Source organism: Ambystoma mexicanum, chromosome 7p, assembly GCF_040938575.1.
Source record: "Ambystoma mexicanum isolate Mex_15411 chromosome 7p, UKY_AmexF1_1, whole genome shotgun sequence".
Lineage (NCBI taxonomy): Eukaryota > Metazoa > Chordata > Amphibia > Caudata > Ambystomatidae > Ambystoma > Ambystoma mexicanum.
The window spans coordinates 23360351-23381188 of record NC_090939.1 but is presented as its reverse complement, the minus strand read 5'-3'; the positions used below and the strand labels follow the sequence as shown (position 1 = coordinate 23381188).

At 50.9% G+C, this 20838-nt stretch overlaps 1 long non-coding RNA gene across 1 annotated transcript in view; it reads left to right on the top strand.

Moving 5' to 3' along the window:
- LOC138525630 (uncharacterized) overlaps positions 1-20838 on the top strand; it is a 111741-nt gene that overhangs the window by 59312 nt on the left and 31591 nt on the right. The window contains exon 2 of the long non-coding RNA XR_011283395.1: positions 11312-11410. This is a non-coding gene — a long non-coding RNA (uncharacterized lncRNA). The remainder of the gene's footprint in view (positions 1-11311; positions 11411-20838) is intronic.

The window sequence follows — 20838 nt, the reverse complement described above, 5'->3', positions numbered from 1 at the left end:
ATGGATACGCACATGCAGACACTCTGGGACAGCCACTGACAGCTGGGCATGGATACCCACATGCAGACACTCTGGGACTGCCACTGTCAGATGGTCATGGATACCCACATGCAGACACTCTGGGACAGCCACTGACAGCTGGGCATGGATACGCACATGCAGACACTCTGGGACAGCCACTGACAGCTGGGCATGGATACCCACATGCAGACACTCTGGGACTGCCACTGTCAGATGGTCATGGATACCCACATGCAGACACTCTGGGACTGCCACTGTCAGCTGGTCATGGATACTCACATGCAGACACTCTGGGACAGCCACTGACAGCTGGTCATGGATACCCACGGCAGACACTCTGGGGCAGCCACTGACAGCTGGTCATGAAGACTCACATGCAGACACTCTGGGGCATCCTCTGACAGCTGTGCATGGATACTCACATGCAGACACTGAGGGGCATCCACTGACAGCTGGGCAAGGATACTCACATGCAGACACTCTGGGACTGCCACTGTCAGCTGGTCATGGATACTCACATGCAGACACTCTGGGACAGCCACTGGCAGCTGGGCAGGGATACTTGCACACAGACACTCTGGGACAGCTACTGACAGCTGCTCTGGGACAGCCACTGACAGCTGGACATGGATACCCACATACAGACACTCTGGGGCAGCCACTGACGGCTGGGCATGGATCCCCACATGCAGACACTCTGGGACAGCAACTGACAGCTGGTCATGGATACCCACATGCAGACACTCTGGGACTGCTACTGTCAGCTGGTCATGGATACTCACATGCAGACACTCTGGGACTGCCACTGACAGCTGGTCATGGATATCCACATGCAGACACTCTGGGACTGCCACTGTCAGCTGGTCACGGATACCCACATGCAGACACTCTGGGACAGCCACTGACAGCTGGGCATGGATACCCACATGCAGACACTCTGGGACAGCCACTGACAGCTGGGCATGGATACCCACATGCAGACACTCTGGGACAGCCACTGACAGCTGGGCATGGATATCCACATGCAGACACTCTGGGACTGCCACTGTCAGCTGGTCATGGATACCCACCTGCAGACACTCTGGGACTGTCACTGTCAGCTGGTCATGGATAAACACATGCAGACACGCTGGGACAGCCACTGACAGCTGGTCATGGATACCCACAGGCAGACACTCTGGGACTGCCACTGTTAGCTGGTCATAGATACTCACATGCAGACACTCTGGGGCAGCCACTGACACCTGGGCATGGATACTCACATGCAGACACTCTGGGGCAGCCACTGACAGCTGTGCATGGATACTCACATGCAGACACTGAGGGGCATCCACTGACAGCTGGGCAAGGATACTCACATGCAGACACTCTGGGACTGCCACTGTCAGCTGGTCATGGATACTCACATGCAGACACTCTGGGGCAGTCACTGACAGCTGGCCATGAATACTCACATGCAGACACTCTGGGACAGGCACTGACAGCTGTTAATGGATACTCACATGCAGACACTCTGGGACAGCCACTGACAGCTGGTCATGGATACCCACATGCAGACACTCTGGGACTGCCACTGTCAGCTGGTCATGGATACTCACATGCAGACACTCTGGGGCAGCCACTGACAGCTGGGCATGGATACTCACATGCAGACACTCTGGGGCAGCCACTGACAGCTAGCCATGAATACTCACATGCAGACACTCTGGGGCATCTACTGACAGCTGTGCATGGATACTCACATGCAGACACTCTGGGGCATCTACTGACAGCTGTGCATGGATACTAACATGCAGACACTCTGGGGCTGAGACTGTCAGCTGGTCTTGGATAGTCACATGCAGGTACCGAGGGGCAGCCACTAACAGCTGGGCATGGATACCCACATGCAGACTCTCTGGGGCAGCCACTGACAGCTGGTTAGGGATACTCACAAAGACACTCTGGGACAGCCACTGACAGCTGGGCATGGAAACTCACATGCAGACACTCTGGGACAGCCAGTGACAGCTGGAAATGGATACTCACGCAGACACTCTGGGACAGCCACTAACAGCTGGGCATGGATACCCACATGCAGACACTCTTGGACAGCAACTGACAGCTGGTCATGGATACCCACATGCAGACACTCTGGGACTGCCACTGTCAGCTGGTGATGGATACTCACATGCAGACACTCTGAGACAGCCACTGACAGCTGGTCATGGATACCCACATGCAGACACTCTGGGACTGCCACTGTCAGCTGGTCATGGATACCCACATGCAGACACTCTGTGAAGCCACTGACAGCTGGGCATGAATACCCACATGCAGACACTCTGGGACAGCCACTGACAGCTGGGCATGGATACCCACATGCAGACACTCTGGGACAGCCACTGACAACTGGGCATGGATACCAACATGCAGTCCGTCTGGGACTGCCACTGTCAGCTGGTCATGGATACCCACATGCAGACACTCTGGGGCAGCCACTGAAAGCTGGGCATGGACACTCACATGCAGACACTCTGGGACAGCCACAGGCAGCTGGTCAGGGATACTCAAATGCAGACACTCTGGGACAGCCACTGACAGCTGGGCATGGACACCCACATGCAGACACTCTGGGGCAGCCACTGTCAGCTGGTCATGGATACCCACATGCAGACACTCTGGGGCAGCCACTGACAGCTGGGCATGGACACCCACATGTGGACACTCTGGGACAGCCACAGACAGCTGGGCATGGACACCCACATGCAGACACTCTGGGACTGCCACTATCAGCTGGTCATGGATACTCACATGCAGACACTCTGGCGCAGCCACTGATAGCTGGTCATGGATACCCACATGCAGACACCCTGGGACTGCCACTGTCAGCTGGTCATGGATACTCACATGCAGACACTCTCGGACAGCCACTGACAGCTGGACATGGATACTCACATACAGACACTCTTGGGCAGCCACTGGCAGCTTGGCATGGACACTCGCATGCAGATTCTCTGGGGCAGCCACTGACAGCTGGGCATGGACACTCACATGCAGATACTCTGGGCCAGACACTGACAGCTGGTCATGGATACCCACATGCAGACACTCTGGGACTGCCACTGTCAGCTGGTCATGGATACTCACATGCAGACACTCTGGGACAGCCACTGGCAGCTGGGCAGGGATACTTGCACACAGACACTCTTGGACAGCTACTGACAGCTGCTCTGGGACAGCCACTGACAGCTGGGTAGGGATACCCACATACAGACACTCTGGGGCAGCCACTGATGGCTGGGCATGGATACCCACATGCAGACACTCTGGGACAGCAACTGACAGCTGGTCATGGATACCCACATGCAGACACTCTGAGACAGCCACTGACAGCTGGGTATGGACACCCACATGTGGACACTCTGGAGCAGCCACTGACAGCTGGGCATGGATACCCACATGCAGACACTCTGAGACAGCCACTGACAGCTGGGTATGGACACCCACATGTGGACACTCTGGGACAGCCACAGACAGCTGGGCATGGACACCCACATGCAGACACTCTGGGACTGCCACTATCAGCTGGTCATGGATACTCACATGCAGACACTCTGGCGCAGCCACTGATAGCTGGTCATGGATACCCACATGCAGACACCCTGGGACTGCCACTGTCAGCTGGTCATGGATACTCACATGCAGACACTCTCGGACAGCCACTGACAGCTGGACATGGATACTCACATACAGACACTCTTGGGCAGCCACTGGCAGCTTGGCATGGACACTCGCATGCAGATTCTCTGGGGCAGCCACTGACAGCTGGGCATGGACACTCACATGCAGATACTCTGGGCCAGACACTGACAGCTGGTCATGGATACCCACATGCAGACACTCTGGGACTGCCACTGTCAGCTGGTCATGGATACTCACATGCAGACACTCTGGGACAGCCACTGGCAGCTGGGCAGGGATACTTGCACACAGACACTCTTGGACAGCTACTGACAGCTGCTCTGGGACAGCCACTGACAGCTGGGTAGGGATACCCACATGCAGACACTCTGGGGCAGCCACTGATGGCTGGGCATGGATACCCACATGCAGACACTCTGGGACAGCAACTGACAGCTGGTCATGGATACCCACATGCAGACACTCTGGGACTGCCACTGACGGTTGGGCATGGATCCCCACATGCAGACACTCTGGGACAACCACTGACAGCTGGTCATGGATACCCACATGCAGACACTCTGGGACAGCCACTGACAGCTGGGCATGGATACCCACATGCAGACACTCTGGGACAGCCACTGACAGCTGGGCATGGATACCCACATGCAGACACTCTGGGACAGCCACTGACAGCTGGGCATGGATACGCACATGCAGACACTCTGGGACAGCCACTGACAGCTGGGCATGGATACCCACATGCAGACACTCTGGGACTGCCACTGTCAGATGGTCATGGATACCCACATGCAGACACTCTGGGACAGCCACTGACAGCTGGGCATGGATACGCACATGCAGACACTCTGGGACAGCCACTGACAGCTGGGCATGGATACCCACATGCAGACACTCTGGGACTGCCACTGTCAGATGGTCATGGATACCCACATGCAGACACTCTGGGACTGCCACTGTCAGCTGGTCATGGATACTCACATGCAGACACTCTGGGACAGCCACTGACAGCTGGTCATGGATACCCACGGCAGACACTCTGGGGCAGCCACTGACAGCTGGTCATGAAGACTCACATGCAGACACTCTGGGGCATCCTCTGACAGCTGTGCATGGATACTCACATGCAGACACTGAGGGGCATCCACTGACAGCTGGGCAAGGATACTCACATGCAGACACTCTGGGACTGCCACTGTCAGCTGGTCATGGATACTCACATGCAGACACTCTGGGACAGCCACTGGCAGCTGGGCAGGGATACTTGCACACAGACACTCTGGGACAGCTACTGACAGCTGCTCTGGGACAGCCACTGACAGCTGGACATGGATACCCACATACAGACACTCTGGGGCAGCCACTGACGGCTGGGCATGGATCCCCACATGCAGACACTCTGGGACAGCAACTGACAGCTGGTCATGGATACCCACATGCAGACACTCTGGGACTGCTACTGTCAGCTGGTCATGGATACTCACATGCAGACACTCTGGGACTGCCACTGACAGCTGGTCATGGATATCCACATGCAGACACTCTGGGACTGCCACTGTCAGCTGGTCACGGATACCCACATGCAGACACTCTGGGACAGCCACTGACAGCTGGGCATGGATACCCACATGCAGACACTCTGGGACAGCCACTGACAGCTGGGCATGGATACCCACATGCAGACACTCTGGGACAGCCACTGACAGCTGGGCATGGATATCCACATGCAGACACTCTGGGACTGCCACTGTCAGCTGGTCATGGATACCCACCTGCAGACACTCTGGGACTGTCACTGTCAGCTGGTCATGGATAAACACATGCAGACACGCTGGGACAGCCACTGACAGCTGGTCATGGATACCCACAGGCAGACACTCTGGGACTGCCACTGTTAGCTGGTCATAGATACTCACATGCAGACACTCTGGGGCAGCCACTGACACCTGGGCATGGATACTCACATGCAGACACTCTGGGGCAGCCACTGACAGCTGTGCATGGATACTCACATGCAGACACTGAGGGGCATCCACTGACAGCTGGGCAAGGATACTCACATGCAGACACTCTGGGACTGCCACTGTCAGCTGGTCATGGATACTCACATGCAGACACTCTGGGGCAGTCACTGACAGCTGGCCATGAATACTCACATGCAGACACTCTGGGACAGGCACTGACAGCTGTTAATGGATACTCACATGCAGACACTCTGGGACAGCCACTGACAGCTGGTCATGGATACCCACATGCAGACACTCTGGGACTGCCACTGTCAGCTGGTCATGGATACTCACATGCAGACACTCTGGGGCAGCCACTGACAGCTGGGCATGGATACTCACATGCAGACACTCTGGGGCAGCCACTGACAGCTAGCCATGAATACTCACATGCAGACACTCTGGGGCATCTACTGACAGCTGTGCATGGATACTCACATGCAGACACTCTGGGGCATCTACTGACAGCTGTGCATGGATACTAACATGCAGACACTCTGGGGCTGAGACTGTCAGCTGGTCTTGGATAGTCACATGCAGGTACCGAGGGGCAGCCACTAACAGCTGGGCATGGATACCCACATGCAGACTCTCTGGGGCAGCCACTGACAGCTGGTTAGGGATACTCACAAAGACACTCTGGGACAGCCACTGACAGCTGGGCATGGAAACTCACATGCAGACACTCTGGGACAGCCAGTGACAGCTGGAAATGGATACTCACGCAGACACTCTGGGACAGCCACTAACAGCTGGGCATGGATACCCACATGCAGACACTCTTGGACAGCAACTGACAGCTGGTCATGGATACCCACATGCAGACACTCTGGGACTGCCACTGTCAGCTGGTGATGGATACTCACATGCAGACACTCTGAGACAGCCACTGACAGCTGGTCATGGATACCCACATGCAGACACTCTGGGACTGCCACTGTCAGCTGGTCATGGATACCCACATGCAGACACTCTGTGAAGCCACTGACAGCTGGGCATGAATACCCACATGCAGACACTCTGGGACAGCCACTGACAGCTGGGCATGGATACCCACATGCAGACACTCTGGGACAGCCACTGACAACTGGGCATGGATACCAACATGCAGTCCGTCTGGGACTGCCACTGTCAGCTGGTCATGGATACCCACATGCAGACACTCTGGGGCAGCCACTGAAAGCTGGGCATGGACACTCACATGCAGACACTCTGGGACAGCCACAGGCAGCTGGTCAGGGATACTCAAATGCAGACACTCTGGGACAGCCACTGACAGCTGGGCATGGACACCCACATGCAGACACTCTGGGACTGCCACTGGCAGCTGGACATGGACACTCACATGCAGACACTCTGGGACAGCCATTGACAGCTGGGAATGGACACCCACATGCAGACACCCAGAGCCAGCCACTGACACCTGGCCCTGATACACACATTTACACACCCTAGGGCAGCGACTGACAGCTGGATGTGGATACTCACATACAGACACTCTGGGACTGCCACTGGCAGCTGGACATGGACACTCACATGCAGACACTCTGGGACAGCCATTGACAGCTGGGCATGGACACCCACATGCAGACACCCAGAGCCAGCCACTGACACCTGGCCCTGATACGCACATTTACACACCCTAGGGCAGCGACTGACAGCTGGATGTGGATACTCACATACAGACACTCTGGGACTGCCACTGACAGCTGGACATGGACACTCACATGCAGACACTCTGGGACAGCCATTGACAGCTGGGCATGGACACCCACATGCAGACACCCAGAGCCAGCCACTGACACCTGGCCCTGATACGCACATTTACACACCCTAGGGCAGTGACTGACAGCTGGATGTGGATACTCACATGCAGACACTCTGGGACAGCCATTGACAGCTGGGCATGGACACCCACATGCAGACACCCAGAGCCAGCCACTGACACCTGGCCCTGATACGCACATTTACACACCCTAGGGCAGCGACTGACAGCTGGATGTGGATACTCACATACAGACACTCTGGGACTGCCACTGACAGCTGGACATGGACACTCACATGCAGACACTCTGGGACAGCCATTGACAGCTGGGCATGGACACCCACATGCAGACACCCAGAGCCAGCCACTGACACCTGGCCCTGATACGCACATTTACACACCCTAGGGCAGCGACTGACAGCCGGGCATGGATACTCACATACAGACACTCTGGGACTGGCACTGGCAGCTGGACATGGACACTCACATGCAGACACTCTGGGACAGCCATTGACAGCTGGGCATGGACACCCACATGCAGACACCCAGAGCCAGCCACTGACACCTGGCCCTGATACGCACATTTACACACCCTAGGGCAGCGACTGACAGCTGGATGTGGATACTCACATACAGACACTCTGGGACTGCCACTGACAGCTGGACATGGACACTCACATGCAGACACTCTGGGACAGCCATTGACAGCTGGGCATGGACACCCACATGCAGACACCCAGAGCCAGCCACTGACACCTGGCCCTGATACGCACATTTACACACCCTAGGGCAGCGACTGACAGCCGGGCATGGATACTCACATACAGACACTCTGGGACTGCCACTGGCAGCTGGACATGGACACTCACATGCAGACACTCTGGGACAGCCATTGACAGCTGGGCATGGACACCCACATGCAGACACCCAGAGCCAGCCACTGACACCTGGCCCTGATACGCACATTTACACACCCTAGGGCAGCGACTGACAGCTGGATGTGGATACTCACATGCAGACACTCTGGGACTGCCACTGACAGCTGGGCATGGATAATGTAAAGGCTCACGCCCCGACTTACACATGCAAAGTATAAAAATACAACACACCCCAAGTAGGGAATTAGACTAGGAGAACGGGCTGCAAGATCTAGTAAGTTTATATAAATTTGGCATCCAGAGAATTCTGCTGCCTCGAGCGCTCTGGCAAACAATACAATTACATGAATTTATGAAGTCAAACAGCATCATCAGTGACATCATTGCATAAGGGATTACAATAGTTCAGGATTGGATGGGTAGCAAGGTAACATATGTATCCTTAGGTGCTGCTTCCTCCGGGTTGGCTGCTCAGTTGGCGGGAGGGCGAGCGTCACAAGGTCCATCTGCCGGTGTCTGGGCGGGGTGAGGATTCGGTCACGGTGAGATAGGGCAGACACTAACTAAGCTAGCATGAAAAACTACCACTAGACATACAATAAACAATGATCATTAGTATACCTTTGAGCAAATCCTTACAAACCTATAAATTGCAAGCATGCGATTATACCATCTTTCATTGGGACTTTTACGGGGTACAAGGCGTAGAGGAATTGTGTTCTGTGATAACCTGGACGACTGAGTGGTTCTTAGCACATCAAGGCAAGTGGGGAGTTGTAATGACATGTGTTGGTTTTAGGGCACAATATACTGAGACAGAGGTCTGGGTTTATTGGGGCACAGTGGGGTGGGCTACACAGCAGTGTCACACTTCTGGTACATCAAGAGAATACCTTAGGAGGGCACAGGGTTACATTGGCATTCATTTTTCAACAGCGGGGGCAAGGGAGTAGGGGCAGGTTTTGTGGAGATGGATGAGCTACAATGCATGGTTCGATTTGTTTCATACACAGGACAGTGATCACAGAGGAAGAGTGAGATGATACATTAGTTTCTAATATCCCCGACGCATCCGTGAGAAAGGAAGTTTTGAAGCTTTCAAATAGGGGAGAAAAGGTGGGGACCATGAGCGTGCTGTGCGCAGCGCTGCAGAGGGGAGACAAGCCTTTTTGTACTATCAAAGTGAGGCCTGGTCCAAAGATGGAGTCGAGGGCACACAAAATGGATGCCAAGTATGTCCCACAACAGCCCCACTGATGCTAATGTTAGCATACGGGCAATGGAGGCTTCCCCCACTATTGTACGAGCAAGTGGTCCATAACGTGCAGAATGTGCGAGGGGGGCCCAAACGACCCCTCGCTCCCATACATTCCCTGCTTTCGTTACATCTAAAGTAATGAACTAATCCTTGCGGTTATTTTCATTTCGATAGTACTCTGCTTCTTGTACTGCTTCATCCCATGCGGGTGTCCCTTTAATTGGTATCCAAGCCCTGCAAATACTTTGTAAGCTTTGACCTCTCCTGGCGTACTCATCAGGTATACAGGTCATATATTTACAGGTCATATATATTCCCCCATCCCCATCCAGGTCCACCCACACTTCCCTGTACCATTGTAATTCACGTGGCTCTTTGATGGTTGTATGGTGTAAGTTATCCACCCTGTCCCCACGCTGATGATATACGGCTGTTAGGCCATATTTAGGGGGATTTGACTCTCCTGTTTGTATTTGAGCATCTTTTACATTCGCTGCCATTGTCGGTTTGCCCAGTGTTACCATCATCATAGCTGAACTAGGCATTGATTTTGCACAACATCGAATGCCTACCTGACACACACAGAAAAATAGCAGCACAAAAACGGTGAGTGGGACAAACATTTTCATCATCACGCTGAGACAGGGCGGTATCCAATTAAAAATGTCATCAAAGCAGTTGCTTGGCTCTATTCCTCCTTCCTTCCGCATTCTTTCCCCCAGACTATGCACAGCCGAGATGACGTGGGAGAGGGTCCCATTGTCTGCGTCTTCAGAAGGTACGAATGTGCAGCAGGCACTCCCGATTTTTCAGTAAACACCTCCGTCCATTGCTGTGCAGAGGTCCAGGATGTACCGGTTCTGCATTGTAATTAAGCGCAGGGCGCTAATTTCACTTTTATAACATTGAACCCTTCTTCAGTGTCATGGGCCAGTTGGATCAGCTCCCAGTGCACGATCTGCAGCCATTTGGCGTTTGTCTGTGCTTGAAGTCCTGGCACTAGGAGAGAAGCGAAGAAAGTTTCAGCAGAGTTGAACAGTTAATATTTGTCTGGCATCTCAGGAGTTCTGATGACTTGCTGGAGATGTAGTTGGATGACCGTCGTTTGCGAGACACCCTGTCTTGTAGTTCGTTTTCAGACAGGATGTCGTATGTGGCAGGCTCTGTTGCTGCTGGCTGGGGTGCTGCCGATATGTCAGCCGAATTTCTCCCCCCTTGGATATGGCTTTCTGGAATCATCATTAGCGCTGATTGCAGTGTGGCCAGGGCTCCATGATGGTGGGAGATGCAGGTATGCTTGTTTGCCACATACCCAATACATGTCCATGAGTGCTGCTGTGCCCTTTTTCATGTCTGGAATGATAATTGTTTTGTTGCATTTTCTGTTCGAGCCCATTTGCACCTTTCCCTCGCCATGGAAACAAAGTTTGTGTTCATTTTCTTTCTGCGTTTTGATGGGTTTATCGAGAGCTGTGACCCATGTGAGCTTTGCAATGTGTTGGGACCAGACAGGAGTGCATGTTTCTTTGACCCATTGAAAGTTCTCCTCAGTAAGTCCTCGCAATGCCTCTGCTTTGCACGTGATCGTTTCATCATGCCATTTGTTTTCTGTGAACCGTGTCCCCCTGATAACAAAAAATGGTTCCTTGATGCAGATCACTCCTTGTGGCTTACTTGTGCATGTTTTTTCATTCTGCAGCATTTCTATTGTGACTGTGTGTGGCTGGAAGGTGCTCCGAAATCCTACACAATACGAGATTAACTGAACATCGGGCATCTGACAAGGGCACTTCTTGAGGTATAAGTATTTTAGGTGTGTCTGAGGCATGCAGTATGATAGAGCAGACATAGCAGCTCTCATTCGTGGCTTGTTTGGCTGTTGCACTCATGTCTGGGTACCATTTGTTTGATTGATCTGGGTGGTGGGGGTCTTCAATTTCATCTAATCCCAGGCCATGGTATACATCATATCTTTTCCCTCCCACCCCCTTTTCCGTCTCCTCCTCCCCCTTCACTATTATCTATTATTTTCACTCTCCTGTACTTTATGGGAAAGACATCTGCCTATGTTACATCGCTGAGTTCACTAGCAGCTTGCCAAGACTGTGGTACTGGAGGGTCTTGGGTAATTGGGGTATCAGGGTTAAAGTGCATTACAGTGCCTTGTGAGGTAGGTTCTGTGGTTGTATGTGCATTCATATATGTCAGGTCAGGCTCACCGAACCAGGAATAATCAACATCATACTGGTTAGGCTCATTATCTTCATCAAAATCCATAGCAGCAAGTGAAAGAACAGGGGTTTTGACAGTTCGATTTTTATGCAATGTTGTGAGATTATCATGCACAGAGCCATTACGTTTCCAAACTGTCGTGACTCCAGCCCATATGAGGCTTGAGCCTTCCTGTATTTGGTTTACCCCACTCCCGCCTCTTTCCTATCTCCAATTATGAAAGTAAATGTCCAGTACAAGGCAGCAAAAAATAACATCACAGAAAATGCTATTGCTGCAAATGCTAATCCACATTCGTAATTGTACCACTTATTTATTGTATGATCTACTCTATCACTATCTACATTTGAATCGTCGTTAGTGAGGGCCTTCCTTTCCGTCATAGTTCCACCTGAAGGGGCGATATAAAATTGTTAAGTACATTGCAAAAAACTTTTCATTCTTCTATTCATATTTTCTTTTCAATCATTACATGTTTCTTTATCGCACAATTTTTTTGTTTCATATTTCTCAAAATTCTTTACTTAATTTTGTTTGCACGTTACACATCTCTATTTTACCCACTTGCAACTCCTTCAATCTTTTGTTGGTCACTTTGAGGAGTTGTACTATCGTGTGCTCTTCTCACAACTGAGAGATGCACCCAATATTTCAACCCCTTGACCTTCACTGCTGTGGGTGTGCAATAGATAAACTCATAGGGACCGTGAAACAGTGGGGAGTTCCATCTCTGCACGAAACTTCACACGTACATGTTTTCTCCTGGCATTAATTGGCCTGTGAGGCTGTCTTGCGCTGGTGTTGTTATGTCTGTTTCACTATTCTGTGTGAATGGAGGTGCTCTTTGTCTTGCTATACTTCGCACTGCACCTGTCACCTGGTGAGATATTCCTTAAATGTATCCCCAAGCACTGTGGCAGCTCTGTGTGTGTCTGATGCTCTTCTTACTGGTGAGAGTACCGTGTGAATGCACCATCCCGTCACTATTTCGTGCGGGCTCAAATGGTGGTCCTTACTTGGTTGCGTTCTGAGTTGGAACAGTGCTAGGGGCAAGCAATATACCGTGTTTTTTTAAGTGTGTTACACAATTTTGATAATTTGCTTTTGAGCAGGCCGTTGATCTTTTCTGCAAATCTGTTAGCCTGCAGGTGATAAATTGAACATAATTTGTGCTTTACACCTAACAAGGCGGTCACCTCCTTGAAGATGTCATTCACAAAATGTGTGCCATTGTCTGATCTGATTACATCGCATACACCCCACCTGGAGAAAACCTCCCTCACCAAAAACTTTGCTGTGCACTTTGCATCTGGGTGTGGACATGGCCCTCTTCCACCTACCTCGAGAATAGGCAAACTATTACAATGAGGTACCTTGCTCCATTACATCTCTCCCCCATGTCTGCATAGTCAATGTGGAGCTCTCTAAAAGGCCCTACTGGAGGCGGTAGCGTTCCTCTTAATGTTCTGAGAGTCATCCCTGAGTTGTATGTTTGGCATGTCATGCATTCAATCATTAGTTTGGATCGATGTTCCTGCAAATTTGGTATAAACCAATCTTCCTGAATCTCTGCTGCGATGTGTTGTTTTGTTACATGCATTGGAAAGTGAAGCTGTTGAAATGCTATGAGTAACAATTCCACTGGCATCAATACCTTCCCTGTCAGTTCTTGTCGCCATATTACATCTGTTGGCGATTGTTTGCATCCTCTTTTTCCCCATAATTCCTGCTCTTCTAATGGTGCACGTTTTTGCAATTCTATAATTTGTAGAATGGGTGTGCAGTTGTATCCTTCTTCCTGCACCTCTGAATTTGTCGTTTTCACAATGCACTCTAATGGCTGTGGAACATTGAAGTATGCTGCTTCTTTCGCAGGAGAGTCTGCTGCCGAGTTCCCGAACGAGATCGCGTCTGTATTATTTGTGTGTGCCTGGCATTTTACCAATGCTACCACTGACGGTTCCACTAGCGCTTCTATTAAGTCATTCAATAGTGCTGCATGCGGTACTGGTAATCCATCTGCCCTCCTGAACCCTCTTCTTTGCCATCATGACAACCCTGAATGTACTGTCATTGTCACATATGCCGAGTCAGAATATATTTTCACTGCACACCCCTTTGCTGTATGTAGTGCTTCAATTAGCGCAATCAATTCTGCTGCTTGTGCTGAGTAGTGTGATGGGAGGCGTTTCTGTACTATAACCTCGTACTCATCTCCTATTCGTACCACTGCTGCTCTTACATGTTTTTCTCCTGTCTCACTGTCAATTGACCCTGACCCATCCACGAAGTATATTTCCCCTTCCTCCAGTGCATTTTTGCTCGCTTTAGGGATATCATCACCCTCCCCCTCGTACGTGGCACAGTCATGTTCTTGCATATCTTTTACAGTACAGGGTTTAGTAATGAATGTGGCGGGGTTCAAACATTTACATCTAACTACGTGAACGTTAGGACTGGATATTATTATTTCGTAAACTGTTGCTCTCCGTGTTGTGAGTGTTGATTTTGTTCTTTCTAAAATGGCAAACAATGAGTACACCGCATATAGAGTCACAGAGAACCCCATTACAATTGTGACATTTTATTCTATCGCAAAGGCCGCTGCTGCGAGAGCTTGTTCGCATGCGACGTGGCCCTGCATCACTGAATCTAATGTGCCGCTGTAGTCGGCCAATGGCTTGTGGCCCAGCAATGTTTTCTGTGTTGACACTGCTGTCATCAGTATTCCATTGTAATGTGAAAATAGGTAGAACTCCCGGTCATAGCCGGGGTTCGCAAGAACAGGTGCGTGTGTGATAAGATCGTTCAATTTGAAGTATTGTGTCATCATTTCCTGAGTCCATTTTACTGGGGCACTACTTCTTTTAATGCTTGCAATAATGGACATGCATATGCTGCATAGTCCAAAATCCATGCAGGGCAATATGCCGAGAAACTTTTGCATGTCCTTCACTGTTTTTGGCATCATTACGTGACGTATTGCTGCTGCTCTGTCGGGTATTATTCTTTTCCCATCTTTCGAAATTAACTGTCCCAGGTACAACACTTCAGCTAGGCAGTATTGGAGCTTTCCCTTGTCCACCTTGTACCCCTTCGTAGCTAGTAGGTTTAGCAATGTAATGGAGTCGGCCCTGCAGTGCTCCTCACTCTTGCTGCAGATGAGGAGTTCATCCACACATTGGAATTTCGTGCTCTCTGCATCCACATTACCAAGATCTCCGTACACAATCATATTGAAGATGCTGGGGCTCTCACAGTACCCCTGTGGCAATCTACAATGTTCATATCTGTTGCCCCCCAATGTAAATGCTGTGAGATACTGACAGCTCGGGTCAAGTGGCACTGAAAAGAAGGCGTTCTTCAAATCCACTACCGTGAAGCAGGTGGCCTCTTTAGGTATGCTGCACAAGATCGATGGCGGATTAGGCACTAATGGGAACCCTTTCTGTATGACATCATTAAGTGGGTGTAGGTCCTGTATCATCCTCCAAGCCCCACTCCTCGCTTTTTTAATCAGGTAAATTGCTGTGTTACAGGGTGAATTCAATGGCACTATTATACCCTGCAGTAATAATGCATTTATAGTCTCTTTTATTCCTTCCTCTGCTTCTTTTGACAAGGGGTATTGTTTTGCTCTCGGTGGAATTGCACCAGGTTTCAATTTTATTTTTATGGGCGTGACCTCTTGCAATAGCCCTACTTCATGTGGGCCGGCAGTCAATAGTTCTAGCAGTACCTTTTCCATATCTTTATCAAATATTGTGGGTGGTGCACTAACGCTAGCCATGAGAGGCTTATGTATTTCTCTATGCTGGATCATTATGTCACAGGGTACACTTATTTCCATTATAATTTCCCCATCAGTATCATTGTCAGTGAACAATTCCTCATCAGTCAGGTCTCGCAAGGCTATGTTTGGGTCTATGCACAGCACTATTATCCACTCACATCCATGCCTGTCCAGTCCTATCACTGCAATACGTTTTCTTGGCACTTACACTGCTTCCAAATCAATGGACATAATCGTCCCTGGCACAACATCAGAGTATACAATTGGGTGGAACACAAAATCAGATGGCACCCTCCATTCTTTCCGTGTTATCTCTGGCACTACTTTGACAAGCACTCGTATCCCATAAATGAACATATCAATATCAATGGCCATCCCTTGTACTGCAATCTCATTTGTCGTAGTGCTTATCATTAACATGGCCCTTACTGGACATACTCCTGGGGTGGAGCATACTATCCCCCGTTCTGTAAAGGAGATGGTTATATTCAATTTGCTCAAAAGGTCCCTTCCCAATAAATTTATTGGCGAGTCTTCATGGAACAGTAGAGGTGCTCGCATCGTTATGTCTAAGTCTTTTGTGTAAGGAACTTTTAAAATAGCCCCAGAGAACCCCTGCGTTTTCACATTTTTTCCTGATAGCGGGAACCGCCCTTCCATGAGGCACGATTTTTCAGCTCCTGAGTCCACCATAAAGATGAACTGTTTGTTGCCTATCTCCGCCCCCACTTGTGGTTCCTCTTCTGCATGTAGGGTAGTTAATAGGACTGGACACACAAGTGCTTTCTGTGGGCTGTCCTAATCTGCGTATGTTTCTGTTCCAGGGACAGAAAAGACATTGTCCCCACCACAGCTACGCCGCCAAAAGGCGCCGGCGCGCTGCTTGCGCTTGCTGTGAAAATGTTAGTGTTTGCGTTTCGCATTGTTTTCTGGCGTGCTACCTGTTGTTGCATCCCCTGCTGTTGGGGTTGTTGTCTGCATGGCATTTGCTATACCCTTGGCTGCTGTTCATTATAACATTGTTCGTTCTGCCCACCCCCACCCATTGGTAACAGACTTCCTGGATGTGTGTGGCCATACTGCTGTTCATTCCCCATGGGAGGCTGACCTTGGTAATATGCCATTGGTCTCATTCTGCATTCTCTAGAAAAATGTCCCCACCTCCCGCAATTCCAACATGACCCTTGTGGTCCTCCCCTGATTCCTTGCCCTCCAAATCCTCTATTTCCCATTCCCCCGAATCCTCCTCTCTGCCCCTGGTACCCACCTCGCCCTCTTGCGGGTCTGCCCTGCCATTGGGGCCCCTCATATTGCTCCTCTCCTACCCATTGCTCCTGTCCATTTGCAGACCACGCTGCTGCCATCCTTGCTGGTGTATTCCCTGACCGCTCCTCTCCTTCCCCCTGCCTGTCAGTGAGTTGTGCTGAATACATTGCCGCGACCTTCACTAATTTATTCTGAACCAATTTTGCTTCATCTGCCAACCTTCTCTGTGCTATCTCCTTCCCTCTTTCTTTGATCCTCCTACAATGGTGTACAATTATGCTCTGAATATTGGGCCAGCCTTTGACCATGGCTATTTTATCCAAGGCCTTCTGTACCTCCTTCAGGAGCCCTTTTTTAATTATGAAGTAAAACAAGGCAGTGGATTGGTCCCGTGCCGTGCCCGTCTCTGATCTCCACAGGTCTTGCACCCGAAGGATGAATTGCGTAGGCTCCTCCTCCTCTCCCATAGTGCACTGCATTACTAAGTGTAAATCTGGAGTGTCTGGGAAGGTCCTCCGCAATGCATCTCATACTTGTGCATGTATGTTATTAAATGACGACCCGTCTGCCTGATCACTGACGGCTAACACTAGTAAACTTTTTACATCCCCTATAGCCAATGGTTAACTGCTGTGTTTTTCTTGAATGCATGTACCCACTTCCCCGCCCCACCCGAAAGTGGAGGGAGAAGTTTCAACAGGTTATTTTTGTCCACCTGTGCCCATGGTATGTAGTGTGGTGTCCCGCTCCCTTATGTATCAGGGGCATTTGTAGTTTAGCCTTACCTCCCTTTTTACTTACCATTCCCTTCTTTGTTTTACTTACCAACATGTTTCCTACTCTTTGGGGGTCATTCCGAGTTTGGAGGTAGCCATGGTGCTATTAGCACCATGGCTGCCTCCAAACCCGGGTCCGGGTCCGGTGTCTCTGAATGGGGACTTAATGGGTCATTCCAACCTTGGAGGACCCGGTAAATCCCCATTCAGAAAACCATTCCCCATTCCCATTCAAGCCCCCATTTGTTCCCTGGTCCCTTAACGGGTCCCGCTAAGAACGGCTGGTCAGACCAGCAGTTCCTGGCGGGACCCGCTAAGGGACCTCGGAATGTGGCGGTAGGGGGTTAACGGCACTGGCATCCTTACTGGTGCCATTAATCCCCTACCGCCATACTCGGAATGAGGCCCTTTGTCTCAACCTCCCTTGCCACCTTGGGAGCCCTCCCCCATCCTCAGGGTCCATTTCTAGTGGGAACGGGAATCCTGCCACTGCCACACCATCCTTGTACTCATCTAGATCTCTCCACACTTCCTCTATTTCTTCCTCTGACTCCCTTTCTCTTTGTCCCTCTCCCCCTTGGTTGTCTGATGTCTCTGGTCGTATTATTCTTACAGGTTTGCTATTTAAATGGAAGAGGAACTCTCCTGACTGCCATCTTGATCTTGCCCTTTCGGTATCGGTGCAGGGGGCGGTGGGGATGGTGTAGATTCCTCCGCTACGCTTGGCGGAGGTTTCAAATCGACTGTTACACATGGTGGTACTTCTCCTCCCCTTGGCAACATCTGGCCCCTATCAAGCAAGGCTCTCAGTCGCATTACTTCCATTTGGGCGTGAGCGAGCTGTCTATCTAAATCTCCAGTTAACTGCGCTAGATTCACTGGAAGGGCACTAATTGGTCCGTATAGTCCTCCTGTTTCATACGGTGGCGGGGCTGTGGCAACAGCTGCTGCCGGGGTGCTTGGTGCCGGGACATACCGGTGCTCACTATAACCCACAGCAGGCCTTGTCATTAACGGGTGAAGTTTAGTGAGGTCATTCTCTCCTGTTTTTACTGTACGCTCATCCCCTGTGGCTCCCTCTCCCACCCCCAGGGCTATGGGTTTTTCTCCTGATGTCTCTTTACTTACCTCACCGCTAGGGGCTTCCTCTTCAAACATTCTCCATAAATCTAGTACTTCCCGCCTATTTTGCAATTGCTTCCCCCTGTATTTGGCTAGCAAATTGGGTTGCTACAAGGTCTAACACTCTTTTCTCAAAGGACCCTCCCTCTGGCCATATTGTGGACGACCCTTCTCCTTTTATTTTCGGTGAGCCATTGCTCATAATATTTCTGTATTCTTTCACTATACAAAGGGAGGTGTTGACAAATATGCGCTAGCGGGGTATTTCTCCCCATGACACCTTGTTTTGTATTCTTATATGTATTTACTCTTTTTCTGAGTGTAATTACACAAGGCAATTTATCAAATAAACACCCTTCCTGACACCATTTGTCAACCGTATGTCACTGTCATCATCATAAATACCAATAACCTGTTTTACTTATACCACAGAAATCACAAATTGTTACTAACACTTTTCATCAAAGCTTATTTCAGAGAACACACAGTCCCTCATTCCGAGTTTGGTGGTAGTCATGCAGACACTCTGAGACATCCACTGACAGCTGTTCATGGATACCCACATGCAGACACTATGGAGCAGCCACTGACAGCTGGGCAGGGATACTCACATGCAGACACTCTGGGACAGCCACTGACAGCTACATAGGGATACCCACATGAAGGCACTCTGGGACAGCCACTGACAGCTGGGCATGGACACCCAGATGCAGACACTCTGGGGCAGCCACTGGCAGTTGCACATGGATACCCACATGCAGACACTATGGAGCAGCCACTGACAGCTAAGCAGGGATACCCACATGCAGACACTCTGGGACAGCCACTGACGGCTACATAGGGATACCCACATGAAGACACTCTTGGACAGCCACTGACAGCTGGGCAGGGATACTCACATGCAGACACTCTGGGACAGCTACTGACAGCTGGGCATGGAAACTCACATGCAGACACTCTGGAGCAGCCACTGACAGCTGGGCATGGATACTCACATGCAGACACTCTGGGACTGCCACTGTCAGCTGGTCATGGATACCCACATGCAGACACTCTGGGACTGCCACTGTCAGATGGTCATGGACACCCACATGCAGACACTCTGGGACAGCTCCTGACAGCTGGGCATGGATACTCACATGCAGACACTCTGGGACTGCCATTGACAGCTGGGAATGGATACCCACATGCAGACACTCTGTTGCAGACACTGACACGTGGCCCTGACACTCACATTTACACACCCTAGGGCAGCGACTGGCAGCTGAACATGGATACTCACATGCAGACACTCTGGGACAGCAACTGACAGCTGGACATTGATACTCACATGCAGAGACTGTGTGACAGTCACTGACAGCTAGTCATGGATACCCACATGTAGACACTCTGGGACTGCCACTGTCAGCTGGGCAGGGATACTCACATGCAGACACTCTGGGACTGCCACTGACAGCTGGGCATGGATACCCACATGCAGACACTCTGGGGCAGCCACTGACACCTGGGCATGGATACCCACATGCAGACACTCTGGGACTGCCACTGTCAACTGGACATGGATACTCACATGCAGACACTCTGGGACAGCAAAGGACAGCTGGACATGGATACTCACATGCAGACACTCTGGGGCAGCCACTTACAGCTGGTCATGGATCCCCACATGCAGACACTCTGGGACTGCCACTGTCAGCTGGTCATGGATACTCACATGCAGACACTCTGGGACAGCCACTGACAGCTGGGCATGGATACCCACATGCAGACACTCTGGGACTGCCACTGTCAGCTGGACATGGATACTCACATGCAGACACTCTGGGACAGCAACTGACAGCTGGACATGGATACTCACATGCAGACATTCTGGGGCAGCCACTGACAGCTGGGCATGGATACTCACACAGACACTCTGGGGCAGCCACTGGCAGCTGGGCATGGATAATCACATGCAGACACTGTGGGACAGCCACTGACAGCCGGTCATGGATACTCACATGCAGACACTCTGGGGCAGCCACTGACAGCTGGGCA